At 45.8% G+C, this 26,044-nt stretch overlaps 1 protein-coding gene across 6 annotated transcripts in view; it reads left to right on the top strand.

The window, feature by feature from the left end:
* MYO1C (myosin IC) overlaps positions 1-26,044 on the top strand; it is a 178,706-nt gene that overhangs the window by 53,110 nt on the left and 99,552 nt on the right. Inside the window, exon 3 of one of the 6 annotated variants that reach the window (XM_075013374.1) lies at positions 2,268-2,387. The exons of the other annotated variants lie outside the window; for them this stretch is intronic. The gene's annotated coding sequence lies outside the window, so the exon portion shown is untranslated. The remainder of the gene's footprint in view (positions 1-2,267; positions 2,388-26,044) is intronic. 6 annotated transcript variants of the gene reach the window in all.

Raw genomic sequence — 26,044 nt, 5'->3', positions numbered from 1 at the left:
AGGGCACTGGCCTTCTACATCGATAGAACTAAACCTTTCCGGAAAACGGGCAGACTCCTGGTGTCCATTGCATCCAGGTCAAAAGGAGAAGTGCTATCTTCACAGAGGATTTCAAATCACATTGTGTCTTGCATAAGACTGTGTTACGAGCTTCGCAAGACTCCTCTGCCATTTCCGCCAAGGGCCCACTCTACTAGGGCGATGGCGGCGTCAATGGCCTTCTTCAAAGGAATCGCGCTGAGAGATATCTGCAGAGCGGCGACGTGGTCTTCCTATGACACCTTCGCCAAGCACTACGCCATGCACAGGATGCTTGATGAGGATACACGCGTGTCGACAGCAGTCCTTTCAGGGGCAAGCTGCGCATAAATCGGGTACCCACCTCCTTTTTCAGGGGGGGGTTACTGCTGGGTAGTCACCTACTGTGGAGCACCCATGGGGACCACTCGAAGAAGAAAGAATTTACTCACTTGTGTAGTAACGATGGTTCTTCGAGATGTGTCCCTGTGGGTGCTCCACTACCCACCCGTTCCTCCCCACTTCGGAGTTCTGTTTGTGTGTTTTTTCAGGGGCATCCAGAGCAGTTGATCAGGAACTGGCGGGGACCGGATCGCGCACGTGACCGTAAGCGTGCGAAGAGTTGACGTGCATCAGTGCGTGCGCGACCTGACGGAGACTGCTGAAGAATTTCTGAGCTGCGGCACCGGGGCGAGCCCAACACCTACTGTGGAACACCCACGGCGACACATCTCGAAGAACCATCGTTACTACACAGGTGAGTAACTTCTCTTTTTTCCTCTATACCCCCCCCCAATCTTCCATTAGTTCCACTATAAATAAGAACATTACTTTTTCAAAAAAATCCACTATCTCCTGTACATTCCCCAGAGTCACTGTCTTCCATAGGAGAAGCCTGTTGATTGCCTTGGCTGCCTGCATGAAAACAGCCTCTACCATAGATTTGCCCACTGCAAACTGATTTCCTTCTGACTGGTAGCTGTCTGGCGTTCCATACTTCCAAAGAGCAATTGCCTCATGCTTCTCCGCTATCAAAGCAGGTCTCTTTGTGGTACCATTGTGCTTCATGGTGGGAGACAGCACTTCACAAAGTTTCCTGAAAGTTGTCTTACGTGTGCAGAAGTTTCGCAGCTAGTGCTGATCGTTCCATGACTGCAAAATGATGTGATCCTACTGGTCTATGCTGGTTTCGCAGCCCCAGAAGCTGCACTCTGTGCAGTATAGTTCTTTCAGTGCTGCCAGAAACTCAACGGTTCTTCTCTCCAGATCTTCACATCTGTCAGTGCCTCTAGAAGCAATTGGCTCATACAGCACGAGCATTACGTTCAGAAAAAACTGCATTGCAATGTGGGAACTGAGCACAAAACACTGCGTCAACCTTTGAAGTGTACTGGAATCGTATAATGGCAGCTGGCAGTCAATTAAAAAAAGCACAAAAATGCTGTTTTTTCCAGCCAGAAAGGGGGAAGTGAGGGAAATGCGTTCCGGGATGATGACATCAGAAACCCAAAAGCCCTTGAGGCAACTTTTTTCCCCAAAGACACTGGTGCAAAATCCCAAAATGCAATAAGGTTGCAGGAACTGTGAGCTATGTGCCCAGAATGCACTGCTTCCACAGTGGGACTTAAGCAACCTTGTGGGGACACACTAAATCGACTTTCTGAGCTGGTCAGGACGCTCGACGTCAACTTTAGAAAATCTAGTGTTAAAAGATCGACTTTAACAAATTCGACTTCATTCCCAAGTGTAGACATACCCTAACAGACATCAGGTTTAAAAAAAAGCAAAGGGAAAGACTTCTTCATGCGATGTGTAGTCAACCTGTGGAGCTCGTTGCACAGGTGTTGTGAAAGCCAAAAATATTAGATATGTTAATGGAGGATAGGTTGATCCATCAGTGGTTATTAACCAAGATGGCCAGTTAGATAACCCTGGCTGTGGACATTCCTAAACTTCCAGCTGTCAGGAGCTGGTCAATGGCTGAGAAGGGATGGATCACTCAGAATTGCCCTGATCTGTTCATTCCCTCTGAAGAGTCTGCCTCTAGTCATGGTCAGAAGCCAAAGTACTAGGATAGATAGATGGACAGTTGGGCTGACCAAATGGAGCTGTTCTTGTCAGTTGTTCCTCATTAATGCAGAATTGCGGGGTTTTTGGGGAAGGGTTCAGATAAGGGTGGTGAAAATGATAAAGATATTGGAAAACTTGCATATGAGGAGAGATTGAAAAGACTGGGATTGTTACCTTAGAGAGAAGACAGATAAGAGGAGGCGTGACAAAAATATATACTATCGTTGATGGTCTAAAGAAGATATGTTGTAAACTTCCTGTTTCATAAAACAAGAAAAGGGAAACAGTCAAATTAAAAGGTATGTACAAAATTGGTATAAGGAAATACTTTTTCATCCAATATATAATTAGAGTGGAATTTGTTGCCACAAGAAGTTGAATGTAAGAACATAGCAAGATTCAAAAACTGGTTGGATACTTATATGGACAAGGCTATCCAAATTTATCATATTTAATGCTAACAGATGTTGAAAGGGACATTAAAAACCTCATGTTTCTGATTTTACACCAGTCCCTAAAAGTTAGGGATTAGGAGGAGACCTAATCTGTATAAGGTTAGACATCTTGCATTTCCCCTGAAGCATCTATAGTGGCCACTGTCTGAGGCAGGATACTGGACTGAACAGAATGCAGACAGATCTGATCCAGAAAGTTCCCTCTTTTGCTTTTAATTCTCCTACTGTTTGCTTTTGCCTCACTGCAGGCCCACTGTTAGGAATAATGGCATTTATCGGTCCTTGGTGTATGTCTACACTTGCTGTTAAATTGGCAGTGCTGCAGTCAGTGCAGCAAGTGTTGTTTTAGTGGGTCTGGGAAAGAATGCTAAATCAATGGGAGACCGCTCCCCCACTAATTTGTGTGTTCCACCTCCCTAAGAAGCATATTGAAAATGAATGAGAGAACGTCTCCCATCAATACATTGAACGTGGCCCCTGCAGTAAGTGGATCTAACATTGACATCAATTATGCTATTAATTTAACTGAAGTTGTGTAGGTTAGATTGATTTATCGCTGTAGTGTAGACCAGCCTTTGGAGTTTTAACCATCATTCATCTGACATGATTCAGTTTGGTGGCGTGATAAAACCACTTGAGTCTCATCTACATTAGAGCTTACTTTGTCGCTATGACCACTATATCTGCACTATTGATGGCATTTATTGTGATCTGGATACTGCTTTTTCTTGTGTAGATACGAACACTGAGACCAAAGCAGGCACTTAAATGAAAGTGTGCTGAATCCTGGTAGTGCCTGCTTAATCCCTCCCCTTGTGTATGAATTGGGCATGTGAAGACTGAGCTCTAGAGTTTGTTTTGGAGATTCTTCTCACAGAGGGGCAATATATGTGACAGCAAGCATGTCCCATCAGTTGACACAAAGCAGGGGTACCCAGAGGTGTGATGTAAAAAAGAAATTCATAACCATGAGTGAACAGGGGTGAAGCTGATACGGACTGATCTATTACTTGTAAGGATGTTGACTGATGTTCTCTTGAGAAGAAAGTAGACATAGAGGAGTCTTTCATACCCACTGGAAGATGTGCTATAATGCTGGTTCTATTGTGGAATGTATTGCTATCTCTGGAAGACACAATCACGTGAGATCATTGTGTAGGACTGGAGAACTGGGACAGTGACCAACTAGGAAGTTAGTGATGCAGATGCATGAAACAGCATAGGACAGAACTATATAGTGAAGTGTAATGCAACAGTGTTTTGGGGTATGGATATTCAGAGGGAAATAAAGTAGGTGTCAGCAGCCCCAAGCATGGGTGCCAAGAGTGGCATGTCAGCCAATTTTCATTGGAAGGCAAGTTGGGAACTCAGCCCCGCCCCTCCTTGCTCATGCAACTGGGAGTTTCCTCAAGGTCATCGCACCTGTGTATTAACAAAAGAGTAGCTAATGCTACCAACAACCACACATATGTTAAAGACCTGCATCTTTATTAATGAAGCTGTTGTAAGTGGAACTAATAAGTGACTTTGAAAGTATCACTGGCACTTGTACTGTTCATGAAGGTCCAAAGGTCAAATTTCAGCATTCTACCTTGGAAAGGTTGGTGACCCTTGGAATACAGCAATGCACAGAACCTGATAATCAGCAGGTACAGCAGAGCATTCGGTGAGGTGCTCTGGTAGTGGTGAGCTGGTATGGGTTTGAAGGGGTGCAGATTGATTCCATGAAGTTAGTGTGTTCAATCCTCATTAAATGTTTCACTAGAGCAGAGTCATCTTCTCTTATTCCTGGATCTCTCTTTGTCTCACCTGGAAGTGACTACAAAGCTCATGCAAAAGTGCTGTGTAAGGAACAGTTCTGTTGTTTTTATCTTTATCATAAGAGCTCTGTGAAGTTGCTGTGGGATCCAGACTCATTGCTTCAACTTAGTGTAGCACAATGAAAGCATAGAAGTAAGACAGACCAAACCCAATTTTTTCAATCTTTCTTAATAGGTCATGTGTTCTAGACCTTTTAATCATTTTTTTCCTCTCAAGACTTTGCCGAAATCATTGCTGAAATGTGGGACGCACAACTGGAGACAACGTTCCAGTTGAGGCCTGTTTAGCACAGAGTAGAGTGGAAGAATTACTACTTGTGTCTTGCTTACCACACTCCTGCTAATGCCTCCAAGAATTGCTTTTTTACAACAGTTCCATTGTTGACTCATTTAGCTTGTGATCCTTGGATTCTCTGGATATCTTTCCATGTACTCCTTCTTAGGCAGTCATATTGTACGTATACAACTGATTGTTTCTTCCTAATGAGAGTATTTTGCCTTTGTCCAATGGAATTTCATCCTGTTTTCTTCAGAGCACTTCTTCAGTTTGTCCAGATCATTTTGAATTTTAATCCCATCCTTCAAAACATTTGCAGCCTCTTCCAGCTTGGTATTGATCACAAACTTTAGGCAAAACAAAACAGCAGTCATGTAGCACTTTAAAGACTAACAAAATAATCTATTAGGTGATGAGCTTTCATGGGACAGACCCTGAAGAAGTGCTAATAAATTATTTCGTTAGTCTTTGAAGTGCTACATGACTGTTGTTTTTTGTTTGTTTTTTTTTTACAATACAGACTAACATAGCTACCTCTCTGAAACTTTACATTCTGCCATTATCTAAATTGTTTAGAAGTGTAGTGAATGGAACTGGAGACAGCACTGATCTCACTGGGTTTGCCCTTCCAGCTTGTCTATGAACCATTCTTTGGGAACAGTTTGCCAATCAGTTATGTCCCAACCTTAAAGTAAGTCCATCTAAGTTTCAGTTCTCTGGTTTGTTTGTCATGGATACTGTAACCAGCAGCATCTTTTTAGCTGATATACGTAGCTGGTGCCACCTGGTAAAGAGTGAAAATGCCAGCTCCCTAAAACAGAAATCCACTGTGACTATGTAAGTTACCCTGATCTCTTTGTGGTTTTCCCACCTAATTTTTTTTCCTCAGTTATTTTCCATTTAGCTTGCTGACTGAAATGACTGTCCCTTCTGTGCAACAAACAGCCTCCTACTTAAAATTTTGTCCTTAAAACTGCTTTACTTCCCATTGTTAATATTTCCACTAGGTTTTTCTACACATGCTCTCTAATGTTTGAAGAAAAAAAATAAAGCCACATACAAAATACAGAACAAATTATGTGATTTGCATCCTTTGTAAAATCAACATTTTTGTTTCTGTTCTGTAAATATTTGTTCTGTCCTCATTTAGATTTTAACTTGTTCGGGCAGAAAACTTTTTATCAAACAGGACAAGTTTCAAACACCTCTCTGGTACTGTTTAAATAATAGTAAATGGCCTCAGTGTCCAAATTCCAGCAGAATTATTCACTGGCATACTTTTTTCTCTAAACTTCTGATTCTCTCATTTACCCACACAAGTCTTTGTGACAAACATGTAACTATATATTTAAAATGCACACTCAGAATAGCTTAATTGCCAGCATCTCTTATTCCACTTTGCATTTTAGGAAATTGAATGAATCTGAAGTTTAGATAGCTGGAGTAACAGGAGTTCCACATCTTCAGTTTTGAAAACAAGAGCTGCCAGGAGGGATGTTGCAGTAAACTTTGTTAGGGTAAAAGTAAGGCTGTTTTCTGTCTACTGTGTCAGTAGTTTTTCTAATGTGTTCCCTCTCATGTCCTCTATATTTAAGAGTAAACATACAAAGGGCCTTCGAAATTCAACTATTTAAAGGCGTCAGTCAAAGGAGTGGCATTCCTCTCCCCCTCAAACATTTTTTCAGAACAATAGCATAGTGTGGAAGTAAATTCTGTAGAAATGAGTGAATGCGGAGGGCAGCAATTGGGAGAGAGAACCAGATTCTCTGTGTGAGCTACTGCTCCCCAAACTCCTATCAATAACTCCTCGAGTTGATATTCTAGAAGTTATCTTTCCTGTAATATTTACTATGAAGCCATCATAAGGAGAAGATTATTCTATAAACACTCCTTTAGTGAAGCAGCCATTGACATACTTGCTGCTCTGTGAGTTAAAAGTTACACATCTTTTTTCTGAGCTAATGGTGATTCTCTGCTGGTTTTGTTAGAATTCTGATTTTTCACTAAATATCCCTTCAAAACTCTGATACTCAAATGTATCAGACCTGAATAGACCTGAATATTCATTTGATTTTTTTCCTCTGATTAAATTTCAAACAATCTATACGTAGAATTAAATTTATTATAAAAATGATTTGTGCAGCTAGCTTCAGTGCAGTTCAGTTACCCCTCATTCAGTAGCAAGGTATTGTTATGTAAGGTATTAGCATGTGAATCTTGGCTGTGAGCCATCTCTTCTACACCAGCCACTGACCATATATAGTAAAACCTCAAGATGCACGCAACCAAGTTGTGCATGTCTCAGGTTAATGCAGCTGCGGCCCCGACGGGAGCAGCAGCTTGACTCGCAACTGCTGCCCCGACAGGAAACTGCTCTTGTCAGGGTTGCAGTTGAGAGTCAGGCTGCTGTGCCTGACAGCAGTGCTTTCCCCACTCCTGTCAGAGATGGCAGCCTCACTTGCAGCTGTCGCCCCTCACAGGAAACCATTCCTGTCAGGAGCGCAGCCACGAGTCAGGCTGCTGCCCCTGACAGAAGCAGTTTCCTCATGTGCTGGTCAGTTTTCCAGGTCCCACAGGTGGTAGGGAGATGGGAACCAGGCTGCTCCCTGGTTCCCGGTTCCCCGCTGCTTTCAGAGCCAGGAAACTGACCAGCCCTGATGAGCTGGTCAGTTTCCCAGCTCCCACAAGCCCAGGGGAGGATTCCCATCTCCTCTGACTTGCATGAAAATTTGAGTTATGGGGGGGTTACATGAATGCAACCCCCATATAACTCGAGGGTTTACTGTACTTAGTAACACACTGGCTTATGCTTTTTGCAGTGGTTGTGTAGCTATGAGATATTTTTTTTTTATTGGATGACCATCTTTTGGGGAGAGAGGCTAGTTTTCTAGCGCCACAGACTTAAAGAAGGGCACTGTGGAGCTCCAAAGCTTGCCGCTTTCCCTAACAGAACCAGGTCCAGTAAAATATGTTGCCTCACCCACCTTGTTTTTTGCATGTAGTTTAACTGTCTTTAGAAATGTAGTGTGGTTTAAAACGTGCTGAAAAATACAATGCTAGTTGGGGTGACCTGAGTTTCAGTCCAGATTCTAATTTTGTCTCTAATCTCCTTTCCCATCCTCCTTTTCTGAAACTGACTCTGGAATTCTCAGCTCAACTGTATTTTATTCCAGTATCAGGATAAATGTGCTTGATTTCCTAATACATCAGCAGTCTTCTCTGATAGGCTTTAGTACAGTTCTGCTCTCTGAAGATTGGATCTCTGCCAGTTTATTACAATATGGCGCAGGCAAGATTTTCCAAAGTGCTTAAGGGTATGTCTACACTAGAAAATTGGATCAAATTTATTAAGGTTTACTTTTTAGCACCTGATTTTACAAAGTCGAAGGTATACAACCTCACTGGGCACATGAGGTTGATGGAGTACATCTATAGTAGCATTGCCACCTTCAACTTTAATACCAGCACTGTGGGTAGCCATCCCACAGTTCTTGTGGTCCGTTTACATTCTAGGTTAGCCTCCCAATGTTTGATGGGACAAAAACATTGCAGCTAGTAATTCAGCGTAGTTGTCATCACCCTCACATAATGTGCTTGTCTTTCTCTGTGCTTGAAAGCAAAGGCAAATGATCGTTTCATGCCCCTTTTCCCCTGGTTATCTGTGTAGATGCCACAGCATGGCAAACATGGATCCCACTCAGGTGCAGACTGCTATGGCAAGCATTGTAAACACCTCAATCATTATGCAGTGGTTTGTCCAGAGCTTATCCAGGAGCTGCTGAAGCCACAAACACCAACATTCAGGAACCCATTGAATGAAGCAATTGTTATATGTGGACAGCAGTCAAGCTTGATGACAGAGTAAAACACTGATTCTTGTCCTGAGAGACATGCACAGACTGGTAGGACAGCATAGTTATGCATCTATGGGACAGTGACTAGTGGCTGCAAAACTTTTGCACACATAAGGCCACATTCATGGAACTTTGTGAATTGCTTTCCCTGCCCTGAAGCACAGCAGTACTAGAATGAGGACCTCTCAGACAGTTGAGAAGTGAGTGGTGTTAGCCCCGTGGAAGTTTGCAACACGAAATGGCTACTGGTCAGTTGGGAATCAGTTGGAGAGAGGCTGTCCTCCACAGTTACTCAAGATGATCCAGTCGTTCCACAAAAACATGAGAGGAACCATCCAATAGGACGGCGCATTATCGGATGCTTTCAGAATCAGGAGTGGTGTCAAACAAGGATGCGTGCTTGCTCCGACATTGTTTGGGATCTTCTTCGCACTCCTCCTGAAGCATGCCTTTGGATCTTCAACAGAGGGCATCTTGCTGCACACAAGATCTGATGGGAAACTGTTTAACCTTGCAAGGCTGAGTCTAAGGTGCAAGAAATCCTCATCAGAGACATGCTGTTCGCAGATGATGCTGCTGTAGTGTCTCACACAGAAGACCAGCTTCAAAAACTGCTGGATCGGTTCTCCAAAGCGTGCAAGGACTTTGGGCTTACCATCAGCCTAAAGAAGACGAACGTACTCGGTCAGGATGTTGCTGAATCCCCATCAATCAGCATTGACAACTATACGTTAAAGGTCGTCCATGAGTTCGTTTACCTTGGGTCCACCATCACTGACACTCTGTCGTTGGACACTGAGCTAAATAGGAGGATCGGAAAGGCGGCCACAACTCTGTCCAGACTGAGCAAGAGAGTGTGGAATAACAACAAGCTGTACACTCACACCAAAATGCAAGTCTACAGAGCCTGCATCCTCAGCACCCTCCTTTTATGGCAGCAAGACTTGGACCCTGTATGCCTGCCAGGAAAAGAGGCTGAACGTCTTCCACTTGAGCTGCCTCAGGCGCATCCTTGGAATATCATGGAAGGACAGAGTTACCAACACTGCCATCCTTGAGCAAGCTGGAATCCCAACCATGCACACCCTCCTCAGGCAGCGTCGACTCCGCTGGCTTGTCCACGTCCACAGGATGAACGATGGAAGGATTCCAAAAGACATCCTGTATGTTGAACTAGCCTCTGGCAAAAGACCTCCTGGATGCCCCCAGTTGCGTTACAAAGATGTCTGCAAGAGAGACCCTGATGAGAGGTAGACATCGAGCTGGACAACTGGGAAGAACTAGCAGACGACCGCAGCAGATGGAGGCAGGGGTTACACAAGGGCCTTCAGAAGGGCGAGTTGAAGATCAGACAACTAGCAGAGGAGAAGCGAGCGCACAGAAAGCACAATAAGGACTTGCCAGACACCCACTACATCTGCAAGAGATGCAGCAAGGACTGTCACTCTTGTGTGGGTCTTCATAGTCACAATAGACGCTGTAAATGAAGTCCTCAGTTGAAACTTTAAAGGGCGCGATCCATAGTCTATGCAGACTGAAGGATGCCGCCTACTACTACTGGGTAAATAGACTGTGGAGGCTGCTGTGAGCCAAGTAGCCAGGGCATTCAATTCCCTTCTGCTAGGAAGGATAGAGACTCTGGATGACATGTAGGACATAGCAGATAGGTTTGCTGTGATGGGGTTCCGTAATTGTGTTGGGGTTAGAGGAATGTTTTCTGTCCATCTTGGCAGTAGAGCACTTTGCCAAAGAGGATACGTCTCAGTGATGTTGCAGGTGGATGGCAGGGGCTGTTTTATGGATATCAATGTGGGGCTTGTCCGGAAAAGTGCATGACGTGAGCATCTTTATGAACTCTTCATTAAGCTGCAAGATGGCAGTTCCTTCCAAGATGGCGTAGGGGCACATTCAGTCAGCTTGTGGTCATCTCCCCTCCATCTGTCCCTCCAAACAGCATGGCTGTTCTTCAGGAAGATCCCTTCAAGCCCATTGCAGATAGGGCAGCAAACCTGGGGTCATGATTTGTGGAGAATGAGCAAACAGAGGTTGATTGCCTCAGTGTTATCAGGTACAGAACTTCCCCTATTTCATCTAGATTGCCGTGCACAATATCAGTCTTCTCTGAATCAGAGAACATGATAGGGAGCTAATGGAGGGTAAGTCTACACAGCAAACTTAATTTGAAATAATAGCCATTATTTCAAAATAACTTAGCCAGTGTATACACAATGCAAATGCTATTTTGAAATACTTTTGAACTAGCGGTTGGTTTATTTTGAAATAGGTAAACCTCATTCCACAAGGAATAGCGCCTATTTTGAAATAAGCCATAGTGCATCTAATGGTTTTATTTCAAAATAGTGCCTGTTGTGTGTAGGCACTGTATTTCAAAGTAGCTGAGTGCTATTTTGAAATGTATTTTGTGTGTAGCAGCGTTATTTTGAAATAAACTATTCTGGAATAACTCTTCCAGAATAACCTATTTCAAAATAACGATTCTATGTAGACATACCCTGAAAGTGCCCAGAAACCTGGACCCTATGCTTTGTTCTGCAATAATGCCCAATCACCTATTGCTGGTTGGGCATGGGAAGGAGTCCTACTGTGGAGGACAGAATAAAGCAGCTCTTCCCAGAAACCTTCTGAGGTGAGTTAAAGATTACTCTGAGAGTTTTATGAAGAAGTACAGGGAGGATTCTTTCTCCATCTCCAGACATGTTAACAAACTGTTCTGGGGAGCCCCAGCTGTGTAGGTAGATTGGCCAGCACTGTACCCGAATAACTCAGGGCAGATTAAACCCAATTAATGTTAAGAATTGTAGCATGATTATAAATCTGAACTCACCAAAAGCACCTCCTCACCCTCAAGGTCTGGCAGCAGTGCATCCTGGGAGGAGGGTATTCACTCCAAAATTAAAAAAAGGCCCTGGCCGTTGGTGAGATCAGAGCCTCCTCTTGCCTGATGAGCATTCTCATCCTGTTCCTCTTTCTCATCTGCAATATCCTCCTCATCGTTGCTTGTGGCTGCCTGAAGAATCACTTGGGAGATATCCATGAATAGAAGCGGCATGTCAGAGGCTGTGACCTGGACCAACGATTTGCTTCTTTTGTCTTCTGGTACACTTCCCTGAGCTTGTTTGTTTTCGTGTCGCACTTCTGGGTGTCCCAGCTGTATCCTTTTTCCACCATGTCCAGTACAATTTTGACACAGATATCAGCATTTCTTCTGCTGCTTTGGAGTTCTGCCTGCACAGATTCTTCATCCCATAATATCTCCTGCATGCTCCATGCTGGAGCTCATTTGTGACACTGGGCACTTCTGGTCAGGTGTCCTGTTGGACTCTCCATGCTGGCCAAAGAGAATGAAATGTCCTGGGGCTTTTACTGTGTATGTGGGACTGTAGCAGAATTGAAAGTGCTGGCCACAATGGTCCCATTGGGGCACAGTGGGGCACTTCCTAGGGTCCAAGGACATCCACATTAATAGTGTTGTATCTGCACTATCCCAAAGTTGATCATAGAAGATCAAACATAGTGTCACTTCTCTCCTCAGAGTTCAGAAATCGACTTTAAAAGATCTTAAATTTGGAAGAAGGAGCTTAGTGATGTAGACTCATTTGTTATAAGAACAATCTAATGCAGCTAACTTCAACCTAATCTTGTAGTGTAGACCAGGCCTTAGGGATTTAGGAACACATCCGATTGACATTTGAGTGGGACTTATGGCTTAAAGCAAGAGTGTGGAACCTGGAGCCTTTGGCTCAGTTCTGGCCTGTGAGGCTTATGGTGAGACTCCCCCACTGCCCACATGGTGGGAAGACCATGCTGGCACTCCCAACATCACACCCTATCCTCCCAGCATAGCTGGAGTACAAGAGCTGGCTCCCGGCTGCTAGAGGTGGAGGGGGGAAGCTTCGAGCTTCACAGGCTGCAGCCAGGCAAGCTCTACCTGTTGTGGGGAGGAAGTGGCTCTGAGCACCCTGCTCCTCCTTCCCTCAGCTGGAAGAACTGCAGTACAAGGGACCACTCACCTGGAGGCTTTTTTCCTGATGCTCCTATTGGTTGGAATCATGGCCAATGGGAGCAGTGAGGGTGGTGCCTGGGACCAATGGGGGTGTGTGGAGCCATGTGTGCCCCCAGGGATCTGTGCAGGTAAGTGCCCCGTCATCGCTGTCCTGCCCCTCCTCCTGCCCTCGCCCTTTACCACAGCGTACTCCTGCACCCCACTCCCACCCAGACCCTGCCCCCATCCTCATCCTGCTCTCCAGTAGCCACCTCCTGCAAAGTGAACTCTTCAGTTTTGGCCCTACCCTAGAGCCTGCGGGTGGAGGGGTGTCTAAAAAAAAAATCTTAGTCCCAGCCCCCAGAAGAGAGACAGTGTGGTCTGGGAGAGGCTCTCAACCTCTGTTCTGTCTCCCCAACCCCCACAAGGTGAGTGAGTTGTCTCAGTCAGGGGTCATATCAGTGAGGGATGGGCTTTTTGTTTTTGGTTTGTTTTTTGCTTCTTGCTTTTATGTGCCCCCAACTGATTTTTCTGTGGGTCAGTGGCTGCCAATCCAAAAATTTTTTCCACCTCTGATTTAATGTCTGCTCTACATTATATAATGCAATTTATTGAGAGAATTCCCAAGTACTTCCAGAGAGAGGGTTGGCCAAGGCACTGAGGTGACACTTTTTAAGTCACCTGTTACTTAAATTAGAAGAGTGGCTTTCCATAAACACACATCTGTTTGAAAATGCTTCGTTATGATTGCTGCCTTGCTTACCTTTTCCAGTATACCCCAAAATGGGGTTGTTTGGAAATTTTGATGGAGAAGAAGATACTGTTGCACCCAAAGCAAGATATTACTGTGCTATGCATCCCAGCCCTGACCTCAGGCAATTAGTAGCTTGAAGTTCACCAGAGAATGTCATCTGTATGGTATGTTTACCTGATGCTCTTGGAAAAGACAATCTCATTCTTTCCTTCACTGGAAAAACTCTTAAAGGGGAAGCTGAAACTAACTTAAGAAGAATCACTGAAAATATTCTCAGTGAATTTGTCATGTACAGTTCAGGAATGCCCAGTTTTTCATTTGGGTTGTGGGAAGTCTGCCACACTTCAGCCTTTAAAATTAGTTAAAAATGAAATGCTTCCACTCCAAAACTGCTATATAAGGATTTAGTGAGCCAACCTAAATGGCGGTTTTATCAGCCCCTGCCAGGCAGTACTGTGTGTTCAGGCTCTATTGTGGTCAAAGGAACTAAGCTATAAGGAGGCAAATTCTGATCCTTTTATACTCAACCATTTAGTCTGGGCTCGTGTAAAGCAGCCATACCTCTGTATGGGTTTCATGGAACTACAGTAATTGACCTCTGCTCTGGGTGTCCCTAAGTGCAATTACAGGGAAGAAAAGGCCTATGGAAGTAGGCTGCTTTGGTAATTGCACTGGATCAGTCCCATCTTTCAGCAGTAAGGGCTTTTGCTTTCCTGGCTCTGAGCCACTGTTGTACTGACTGTTCTGGGGAAGAGATTAAAAGTCTGGAGTGGGCTACAGTAACCTAGGAATGGTTCCCCAGTGATCCATACCCAATCATCAGTTCAAGAAAGTCCATTTTACAACTGTTAGCTCTGCAGATCCACCAAAGGATGGTGAAAAACTAGAAGTTGGAACTCCTAAATCTGGCATTCTCTGGTCTGGCAACCTGTGTCACTAGACCAGAGATCTGGGCAGGATGGTGCTGCCCACACCGTCTTGCAGCCTTGGTGGGGAGGCAGCAGTGGAGCCCACATTTCTCCCAGCAACCTCTGTGGTGGGGGAGAGCAGGTACACAGGGCTGGGCTGGCATCTGCTGGCAGCCCTGCAGGGCTGAGGCCAGGGCTGGCTTTCCCCTGACAGTGCTCTGGACTTGGGGGGGAGGGTAGCAGCATAGGACTGCATCTGCATCTCCAACATGGGCCAGAACCAGCTTCCCCTGGCAATCCTGGGGCAGAAGGTAGGGGAACAGCCCAGTAGTGGGAGGTTGGGAGCTTGGAGGCCATGTAGAATCACAGAATTATAGAATCCTAGGGCTGAAAGGGACCTTAGGAGGTCATAGAGTTCAGCCCCTTGCCTAAAGTAGGATCAACCCTAAATAAATCATCCCAATCAGGATTTTGTCAAGCCAGGATTTAAAAACCTCTAGGGGTGAAGATTCCACCACTTCTCTAGGTAACGCATTCTAGTGTTTCACCACTCTCTTGGTGAAATAGGTTTTCCTGTTATCCAACCTAGACCTCTTCCGCTGCAACTTCAGACCATTGCTCCTTGTTCTGCCATCTGTCACTACTGCAAACAGCCTCTCTCCACCCTCTTAGGGCCCCCCTTCAGGAAGTAGAAAGCTATCAAAATGCCCTTCAATCTTCTCTTCTGCAAACTAAATAAGCCTATATCCCTCAGTGTCTCCTCAAACATGGCTGCTTTGTTTCAGCTGAGCTAGAGCCTGTGAAGCAGAGCCCCCACATATGACAAGATCAACTTAAAAAATCACAAGAATTAACACCCCTCCACCCCACCCCCCCAAAAGACAAGGTTGTTTGTTTGCCCACTGGCTTCTGAGTCATTCAGACATGCTCTTCTGTGACCTATTCTCCACGGCCACATGGAACAGAAACTTATTTCATTGTAATGAAAGTTGAGGGTCTCACAGCTTCACTTGTATCAAGGAACTGACTCTTATAGGGACACCAAATATAAGAGTCGCAATAAAATCACATGAGTTGGCAACGCTGGGTGTGTAATGCTACAAACAGGGAATGTACACAGTGGATTTGAGTCAAACTTACCTCTTAATGAAGGATTGTCTGTGAACAAAAATAACTAAATACAAACTTTAGCCCATGTTTTCTGCCAAGTTTGGCTGCTGCTAGGGCTTTCCTCTTCAGAACATTAGTTCCTCTCCCCAAGATACACTTCAGCCCCTTCATATCTTGGGATGAATCATAGAATCCTAGGGCTGGAAGGGACCTCAGGAGGTCATCTAGTCCAGCCCCCTGCTTCAAGCAGGATCTACCCAACTAAGTCATCCCAGCCAGCACCTTGTCAAGCCGGGACTTAAAAACCTCGAGGGCTGGAGAACCCACCATCTCTCTAGGCAACACATTCCAATGCTTCACCACCCTCCTGGTGAAGTAGTTTTTCCTAATATCTAACCTATACCTTTCCCTCTTAAATTTCAGACCATTAACTCCTTATTCTGCCATCTGACATTACTGAAAACATTTTCTCACCCTCCTCTTTAGAGCTCCCCTTCAGGAAGTTGAAGGTTGCTATTAAATCACCCCTAAGTCTTCTCTTCTGTAAACTAAACAAGCTCAAATCCCTCAGCCTGTCCTCATAGGTCTTGTGCTCCAGCCCCTTAATCATTTTTGTTGCCCTCTGCTGAACCTGCTCCAGCACATCCACATCCTTTTTATACTGTGGGGGGGGACCAAAATTGGACACACTATTCCAGATGTGGCCTCACCAGTGCTGAATAGAGGGGAACAACTACTTCTCTAGATCTGCTCAAAATGCTCCTCCTAATGCACCCTATGCCGTTGCCTTCTTGGCTACAAGGGCACACTGTTTATTCATAGCTGCATTTCGTCCACCATAACCCTTAGGTTCCTTTCCGCTGTACTGCTGCTTAGCCAATCAGTCCCCAGCCTGTAACAATGCTTGGGATTCTTCCACCCCAGGTGCAGTACTCTACACTTCTCCTTGTTGAACCGCATTGTATTTCTTTTGGCCCAGTCCTTCAATTTATCCAGGTCACTCTGGGTCCTATCTCTACCCTCCAACGTATCTACCTCTCCCCCTAGTTCTGCATCATCCACAAACTTGCTGTGGATGTAATCCAGTCCCTCATCCAGGTCATTAATAAAGATGTTGAACACCACTGGCCCCAGAACCAAGCCATGCAGCACTCCTCTTGAAACTGATCACTATCCAGATATTGAGCCATTGACCACTACCCATTGGGATGGACGTAGTAGGGCCCATTTGGCTGCACGAGTAAATAAAAATAGCTCTGAATCTCTGTCCAGGGCTCTAGTGCCTGATAGTAAGGTTGGCTCAGCAGGAAAGCCCTGCATTCCTGGCTTAGAATAATAGAACACTAGAACTGGAATGGACCTCAAGAGGTCATCAAGTCCAGTCCCCTACCTTCACAGCAGGACCAAGCACCATCTAGACCATCCACAATAGATGTCTACCTAACTTGTTCTTAAATATCTCCACAACCTCCCTAGGTAGTTTATTCCACTGTTTAACCACCCTGACAGGAAGTTTTTCCTAATGTCCATCCTAAACCTCCCTTGCTGCAGTTTAAGCCCATTGCTCCTTGTCCTTTCCTCAGAGGCCAAGGAGAACAATTTTTCTCCCTCCTCCTTGCAACCTTCTTTTAGGTACTTGAAAACCACTCTCATGTCCCCTCTAAACTAAACAAGCCGAGTTCTTTCAGTCTTCCCTCATAGCATGTGTTCTATAGACATTTAATCATTCTGGTTGCTCTTCTCTGGACATTCTCCACTTTCTCCACATTTTTCTTGAAATGTGGTGCCCAGAATTGAACACACTACTCCAACTGAGGTCTAATGAACACTGAGTAGAGTGGAAGAATGACTTCCCGTGTCTTGCTCTCAACACTCCAGTTAATGCATCCCAGAATCATGGGGTTTTTTTGCGCAACAGCATTGACTCATATGTAGCTTGTGGTCCACTATGACCCCTAAATCCCTTTTCGTAGTACTCCTTCCTAGATTGTTCCTTCCTAAGTGGAGTACTTTGCATTTGTCCTTATTAAATTTCATTCTGTTTACCTCAGACCATTTCTCCAGTTTGTCCAGATGTTTTTGAATTCTGACACTATCCTCCAAAGCAGTTGCAACCCCTCCCAGCTTGGTATCATCTGCAAACTTAATAAGCATACTCTCTATGCCAATATGTAAATTATTGATAAAGATATTGAATAGAACTGCTCCCAGAACAGACCCCTGCAGAACATCACATGTGATGCATTTTCAGGGTGATTGTGAACCATTAATAACTACTCTCTGAGAACAGTTATCCAGCCAGTTCACCCACCTTATAGTAGCCCCATCCAAGTTGTATTTGCCTGGTTTATTGATAAGATCATGTGAGACCATATCAAATGCCTTACTATAGTCTAGGTATACCATATCCATTGCTTCTCTCCTATCCACAAGACTTGTTATCCTATCGAAGAAAATTATCAGATTGGTCTGGCATGGTTTGTTCTTCAGAAATTCATGCTGGCTGTTACCTATCACCGTACTTTCTTCCAGATGTTTGCATATGAATTCCTTAATTACTCACTCCATTATCTTTCCTGGCATAGAAGTTAAGATGACTAGTCTGTAGTTCCCTGGATTGTTTTTTCCCTTTTTATAGATGGGCACTATATTTGCACTTTTCCAGTCTTCTGGAATCTCTTCTGACCTCCAGGACTTTTCAAAGATGATAACTAAAGGCTCTGATACCTCCTCTGTCAGCTCCTTGAGTATTTTAGGATGTGTTTCATCAGCCCCTTGTGACTTGAAGACATTTAGTTTTTCAAAGTAATTTTTAACTTATTCTTTTTTTATTTTATCTTCCAAACCTACCCTCTTCCCTCTAGCATTCACCATATCAGACACTTGCCTTTCACAAGCAGCACCACCTGCTGTCACTCCTGCGCCGAGTTAGGAGTACTAGGAACCAAACAGAGATTTTTTACATGTATTTTAATGGTAATTTAGTGTCCCTCTTACGAATTTTCACCTGTGACCAGAAAGTTGGGAATCAATTGTGCTCATATAGCGAGGGATGAGTGTATATATAGAATGTCTTCTTCTTGCCCTTTATGTTTGAGCTCGTTTTGTGCCTTTTCCTTTTAAATCTTGCCCCTGCATACTTGTATTGTTTGCTTATATGAATCCTTTGTAATTTCTCCTAATTTCCACTTTTTACATGACTCCTTTTTGATTTTGACATCATGCAAGATCTCCTAGCTAAGCCAAGGCAGTCTTTTACCATACTTTCTATCTTTCCTATGCAGTGGTATAGCTTGCTTTTGGGCCCTTAATTATGTCCCTTTGAAAAACTGCCATCTCTCTTCCGTTGTTTTTCCTCTTAATTTTGCTTCCTATGGGACCCTACCTACCAGCTCTCTGCCTTCCTGAAATCTGTTGTCTCGGTTTTGTTTTTCTCCCTTTCACCATTTCTTTATTTTCTCCCAAGCTGCCTTCCGCTTTCAAATTCTCAATCAGTTGCTTTTTATTTGTTAAAATCAAATCTAGAACTGCTTCCCCCCCATAGCTTTTTCCACCTTCTGAAATAAAAAGAAAAGTCATCCATACAGTCCAAGAACTTTCTGGATAGTCTGTGCCTCTGCTTGCTGTAGAGGATGACATGGGGCTTATGTCACTTACCTAGGCCCTGTTAGGAATCAGCTCCAGGGTAATTCCTTTTGTTTGTGATGATAGTGACTCTTGCATTCTGGGGTATATCAGCAGCATGGGAGCTAGCTAACATGGCTTTTTCAGATGTGCCACTATCTTCAGAGTTTATATTTCAAAATACTTAGTTTAAGTGTTTGATCAGATAACAGAGTGGAACTGGGTATTCGTAGTTTTGAAGTCCAGAAAGGACCATTGTGATCCTTGAATCTGGCTCTCTTTTTAAAACCAACAATGTCCCTACAATAATTTCTCTTGCACAGAAGTGTATCTTTAAAAAAAAAAGAGAGAGAGAGATCCCATATTGATTTTAAAAATTCCCCATGATGGAGAATCCGTCATGACCCAGGAAGACCAAGGACAGGGTAGGCCCATTGCTCAATGAAAAGGGAGAAACAACAGAAAACATGGAAATGGCACAGGATACTTTAATGATTTCTTTGTTTCAGTTTTCAGCAAGAATGTTGATGGTCACTGGATGCCTAATATAGTGAGTGCTAGTGGAAATGGGGTAGGTCAAGAAGTTAAAATAGGGAACAAAAAAGATAAAAATCACTTAGAAGACTGGAAAAGGGAAAATATGGTGCCCATGCATAAAAAATAGAACTAAGGACAACCTAGAAAATTACAGACCAGTCAGCTTACCTTCTGTGTCAGGAAAGATAATGGAGCAAATAATTAAGGAATCCACCTGTAAATATCTGGAAGATGATCAAGTCATAAGTAACAGTCAACATGGATTTGTCAGTAACAAATCATGTCAAACCAACCTGATAGCTTTTTTTGATAGGATTACAAGCCTTGTGTGTACACCTAGACTTTGATAAAGTATTTGATACAGCATCCCATGACCTTCTTATAAATAAACTAGGGAAATGCAGCCTAGATGGGTCTGCTATCGTATGTGTAACTGGTTGGATAACAGTTCACAGTGAGTAGTTATTAGTGGTTCAGACAGTCTGGAAGAGAATAACAAGTGGGGTTCTGCAAAGGTCAGTTTTGGGGCCAGTTCTCTTCAGTATCTTCATCAATGATTTAGATAATCAAAAAGAGAGTACGCTTATCAAGTTTGCAGATGATACAAAGTCATGGGGTGGGGGAGGTTGCAAGTGCTTTGGAGGATAGGGTCAGAATTCAAAACGATCTGAGCAAGCTAGAGAAATGGTCTGAGGCAAATAGGATGAAGTTAATAAGAACAAATACAAAGTACTGAACTTGGGGGGAAACAATCAGTTTCACACATAGGGTTTCACACATAGCCCGCAGGTAAGTGGAGAACATGGAAACCTGGGAGATGGGTTGGAAGTAGGAGGGAGCATGGGCAACAATGTCAGAGTAAAAAGAGGGCCAGGAAAAAAATGGGGGGCAAGTTCAAATCAATATCTGAGATGTCTATATACCAATGCAAGAAGTATGGGTAATAAGCAGGAAGAACTGGAAGTGCTAATAAATAAATACAACTATGATATCATTGGCATCACAGAAACTTGGTGGGATAATACACATGATTGGAATGTTGGTATTGAAGGCTACAGCCTGGTTAGGAAAGATAGACAGGGAAAAAAGGGGGGAGGTGTTGCCTTATATATAAAAATGTACACACTTGGACTGAGGTGGAGATGGACATAGGAGATGGACGTGTTGAGAGTCTGTGGGTTAGTTTAAGAGGGCTAAAAAACAAGGGTGATGTCCTGTTAGGAGTCTACTACAGGCCACCTAACCAGGTGGAAGAGGTGGATGATGCTTTTTTTAAGCAACTAACAAAATCATCCAGAGCCCAGGATTTGGTGGTGATGGGGGACTTTAACTATCCAGATATATGCTGGGACACTAATACAGCAGGGCACAGACTATCCAATAAGTTCTTAGACTGCATTGGAGACAATTTTTTATTCCAAAAAGTTGAAAAAGCCACCAGGGGAGAAACTGTTCTGGATTTGATTTTGACAAATGAGGAGGACTTGGTCGAGAATTTGAAGGTGGGAGGCTGCTTGGGTGAAAGTGATCATGAAATCATAGAATTCACAATTCTAAGGACTGGTAGGAGAGAAAATAGCAAAATAGAGATGATGGATTTCAGGAAGGCAGATTTAGGTAAACTCAGAGAGCTGGTAGGTAAGATCCCATGGGAGGAAAAACTGAGGGGAAAAACAACTGAAGAGAGTTGGCAGTTTTTCAAAGAGACATTATTAAGGGCCCAAAAACAAGCTATTCCCCTATGTAGGAAAGATAGTAAATATGGGCAAAGACCGCTTTGGCTTAACAAGGAGATTCTGCATGATCTCAAACTAAAAAAGGAATCCTATAAAAAATGGAAACTGGGACAAATTACAAAGAATGAACACAGGCAAATAACACAGGAATGCAGGAGTAAAATTAGAAGGGCTAAGGCACAAAATGAGCTCCAACTAGCTACAGGCATAAAGGGTAACAAGAAGGCCTTTTACAAATATATTAGAAACAAGAGGAAGACCAAGGACAGGGTAGGGCCATTGCTCAGTGAGGAGGGAGAAACAGTAATGGGGAACTTGGAAATGGCAGAGATGCTTAATGTCTTCTTTGTTTCGGTCTTCACAGAGAAGTCTGAAGGAATGCCTGACATAGAGAATGCTGGTGGAAAAGGGGTAGAGTTAGTTTTTGAAATAAAAAAAGAACAAGTTAAAAACCATTTGGAAAAATTAGATGTCTGCAAGTCACCAGGGCCTGATGAAATGCATCCTAGAATCCTCAAGGAGCTGATAGAAGAGGTAGCTGAGCCGTTAGCTCTCATTTTTGGAAAGTCATGGGAGACAGGAGAGATTCCAGAAGACTGGAAGAGGGCAAATATAGTGCCCATCTACAAAAAGGGGAATAAGAACAACCCAGGAAATAACTTCTGTGCCAGGAAAGATAATGGAGCAGGTAGTTAAGGAAGTAATCTGCAAGCACTTGGAAGGTAGTAAAGTGATAGGGAACAGCCAGCATGGTTTTGTAAAAAAACAAATCATGTCAAACCAACCTGATAGCTTTTTTTGACACGATAACGAGAGTCGTAGATAAGGGAGAAGCAGTGGATGTGGTATACCTAGACTTTAGTAAAGCATTTGATACGGTCTCGCATAATATTCTTATCGACAAACTAGGCAAGTCCAACTTAAATCGCGCTGCAATAAGGTGGGTGCATAACTGGCTGGCTAATCGCACCCAGAGAGGAGTAGTTAATGGTGCTCAATCCAGCTGGAAAAGCATAGCAAGTGGGGTTCCGCAGGGGTCTGTTTTGGAACCAGTTCTGTTCAATATCTTCATTAATGATTTGGATATTGGCATAGAAAGTACGCTTATTAAGTTTGCAGATGATACCAAGCTGGGAGGGGTTGCAACTACCTTGGAGGATAGGGTCATAATTCAGAATGATCTAGATAAATGGTCTGAAGTAAACAGGATGAAGTTTAATAAAGATAAATGTAAGGTGCTGCACTTTGGAAGGAATAATCTGTTTCACACATACAGAATGGGAAAAGACTGTCTAGGAAGGAGTACAGCAGAAAGGGACCTAGGGGTTCTAGTAGATCACAAGTTAAATATGAGTCAACAGTGTGATGCTGTTGCAAAAAAACCAAACATGATTCTGGGATGCATTAACAGGTGTGTTGTGAACAAGACACGAGAAATCATTCTACCGCTCTACTCTGCGCTGGGTAGACCTCAGCTGGAATATTGTGTCCAGTTCTGGGCACCCCAATTCAAGAAAGATGTGGAGAAATTAGAGAAGGTCCAGAGAAGAGCAACTAGAATGATAAAAGGTCTGGAGAACATGACTTATGAAGAAAGGCTGAAAGAATTGGGCTTGTTTAGCTTGGAAAACAGAAGATTGAGGGGGGACATGATAGCGGTTTTCAGATATCTTAAAGGGTGTCATAAGGAGGAGGGAGAAAACTTGTTCTTCTTGGCCTCTGAGGAGAGAACAAGAGGCAATGGACTTAAGGGGCAGCAAGGGAAGTTTAGGTTGGACATTAGGAAAAAGTTCCTAACTGTCAGGGTGGTCAAGTACTGGAATAAGTTGCCAAGGGAGGTTGTGGAATCTCCCTCGCTGGAGATATTTAAGAACAGATTAGATAGATGTCTATCAGGGATGGTGTAGATAGTGGTCGGTCCTGCCGTCGGGGCAGGGGACTGGACTTGATGGCCTCTCGAGGCCCCTTCCAGTCCTAGTGTTCTATGATTCTACGATTCTACACTAGCAAGTACATTCGAAATTTAGATTGGAAGACGGAGTTCTTTTGAAAGAAGCTGTGGAGTGTCTACACTGACATGGTACTCTTCCAAAATTAACTTAGAAAGAACTTCCCCATTCTTTCGAAGTCGGTCCTCCATTCCCAGAATGGGAAAAGCACCCCCTTTCAAAAGATTATTTCAAAAGAGATCAAGTGTAGATGTTCCGCTGCCCACTCTTTCAAAAGTGTGTGTCCACCATGGCCACAATCAGCTGGCAGGAAGCAGCGCCGCTCACAGCACAAGCGGAGCTCTATGGCTCCAGTGCCTGGCCACACTTCAGCACACGGGCTCCCAGAAGCCCTCAGGCAGGACGCTGAGAGCATGCAGGCAGCAGGGAGCCCATGCTGCCACTCAGACTGCTCCCAGCCATGATGACCCAGGGGAAGCCACAGCACCTCTGGTACCATGGCCAGCAGCTGGGACTCCCGCCCACACCTTGGGCCATCCAGGACTCAGGGTGAGTCCTCCCAGGAGGGGAGCCAGCCCCCCAAGCATCGGGCCCCCTCCTGGACAGAGGCCGAGCTGCAGGACCGCCTCATCATGTGGGAAGACGAGGAGGTCCTGCAGCAGATGGGGGTCCAGCGCTGGAACACTGCAGCATTTGACCACCTGGCCAAGGGCCTCACCAGCCAGGGTCACCCCACCGGGACCCCGGACCAGTTGAGGCCTAAGGTCAAGGAGCTCCAGCAGGCTCAGGACATGGCCAGGCAGTCAGGGCAGTGCCCACCAGCTGCCCCTACTTTAATGAACTCGACTGCCTCCTTGGGCGCAAGGAGGCAGGACCCCCAGCCACGTACCTTGACACGGCGGACCCCTCAACCGAGCTGGAGGAAACAGGACAGGGGACCAAGAGGGAGGACCAGCCCAGACCACCGGTCTCCCACAGCCGCCCCCCACGGATCCAGGACACCAGCGATGAGGAGGGCTCAAGCAAGGGGGCCCTTGTTGTTGATGTCCCCTCGGGCCCATCCAGCCTGGCCCACTCCAGTCACGCCTCACCCGAGTTCCTGGAGGAACCCAAAGGTATCTACTGTGCACGCTAGTGGCTGCAGGGCTGGGGGAAGGGTCACGCAGTCCTGCCCGGGGTAGCCACAGCCCACCCACAGGGACATCAGCCTCAGGGCACAGCTGGGCCAGATGACCCCACCGCCCCAGTCTCACAGGGCTGACATGTGGCACTCAGCACCATGTGGACCGGACAGTACCATGGGCCACCTGGCCGCAGAGGGACCAAGGGAGGCAGAGGAGAGCCAGCGCTCCTGCAACCGAGATGGGGATCCCCAGATGCAGTCCCTGCAGGACTGCTGGGCTGGGGGGAAGGGACGGGGGGGTTGCAGGGGGGCCCTCACCGGGACTAATGGCCTGTTCCTCTCCCCTTTTGTCTCCACAGCTCCAGCAGCCGGACCAGCTCTGCGATGGACCCAGGGAGCCCAACCACCAAGGGGGAGTGGCCCAGGCCTTGGACAGGGCCAGCACCAGGCCACCTTCAGTCCCTCCGCAGGTGCCACCAGGCAGGGGAGGAGGAGGAAGGGGACACGGTCCACACAACTGCCTTCAGGGAGCTAACAGGCGTCGTGTGGGAGTGGCTTGTCGTGGAGTGGCAGGCATGCGACTGGGTGGCATCCAACCTGGACACGCTCACCCAGGCTGTGGTCGGCCACCTGGCCTTTGCTGCTGCTCCATCGCGGGTCACTCCCACCCCCACACTGTCCCTCATGCCCCTGTTGCCAGTGCATCCCCTCCTCCCCACCAGCAGTTTCCTCCCCTGCCCCAATCCCCCATCCCCCCACCTCCCCCACAGTCTCCCCCTCGCCCCCTGAGGAGGCCAACCTTGAGGCCCTGCTCCCTCCCCCCACCAGCCAGCCTCATCCACCTGGCTCACACTCTGCTGGCCAGCTGGAGGCTGAGCCCCTCCCCACCCCCCCAGTGCCAAGCCCAGCACAGGCGTGGGGACCATACCGAAGCCGCGCCACTACCTCCCTGTGCCACCGGCCTTGGCCCAGCCCCAGCGGGGCCTTGGGACATGGGGAGGAAGGGGCGGGCACGGGCAATGGGGCTCCTAGCCATCAAGCCTGTCGGGGGTGAGGCCCCCCACCCCGGCTCCCTGGTCACCCTCCCCCTGACACACGTGTATAGTTCTCCCCGGTCACCCTCCCCCCGACACACGTATATAGTTCCCCCTAGAAAATGAGAGGCACAGTTTTTTCAAAGTGAATAGTTTATTTTTATGGTTTACCTTGTGTCCCCTGTGCAGGGTGAGGGTGAGGGGGAGTGTGTGTGCGGGGTTGGGGGGTTACCGTGGCCCCCACTCAAAGGCCTGGTGCAGGGCCTCCCTTACATGCTCCCCGTCCTGCTGGGACTGGTGGCACAGGGTGACCTGTGCCCTGACTCGGTGGCCCGCCCGTGCGTGTAGGGCTCGTGTTTCGCCTCCACTAGGTTATGGAGGGTGCAGCAGGCCCCACCACCGCCGGAATGTTGGGTGGGCCCACCTCCAGCCTGGTGTAGCGGCATCTAAAACGCCCCTTGAGGCGGCTGAACTCCTGCTCCAAGGTGTTCCGGGCATGGTTCAGACGCTCATTTAAAAAGTTCCTGGCTCGGCATCAGACAGGCCTGCAGGGGGTAGGCCACATCTGCCATGATGCAGGGTGGCATCGTCACGTCCCCGATGGGGAGCTCCCACCGGGGGATGAAGGTCCCCTCAGCCATAGAACGTCCCAGCCCTGATTTCCTGAAGACCCTTGCATCATAAGCATGGCTGGACAAGCCCACGTAGATGTCCTCGAACCAAACATTGGCATTGACCAGGGCCTGCAGGACCACCAAGTGGTAGCCCTTGC

Source organism: Carettochelys insculpta, chromosome 19, assembly GCF_033958435.1.
Source record: "Carettochelys insculpta isolate YL-2023 chromosome 19, ASM3395843v1, whole genome shotgun sequence".
NCBI lineage: Eukaryota > Metazoa > Chordata > Testudines > Carettochelyidae > Carettochelys > Carettochelys insculpta.
This window is presented reverse-complemented; position numbering and strand designations above follow the sequence as displayed.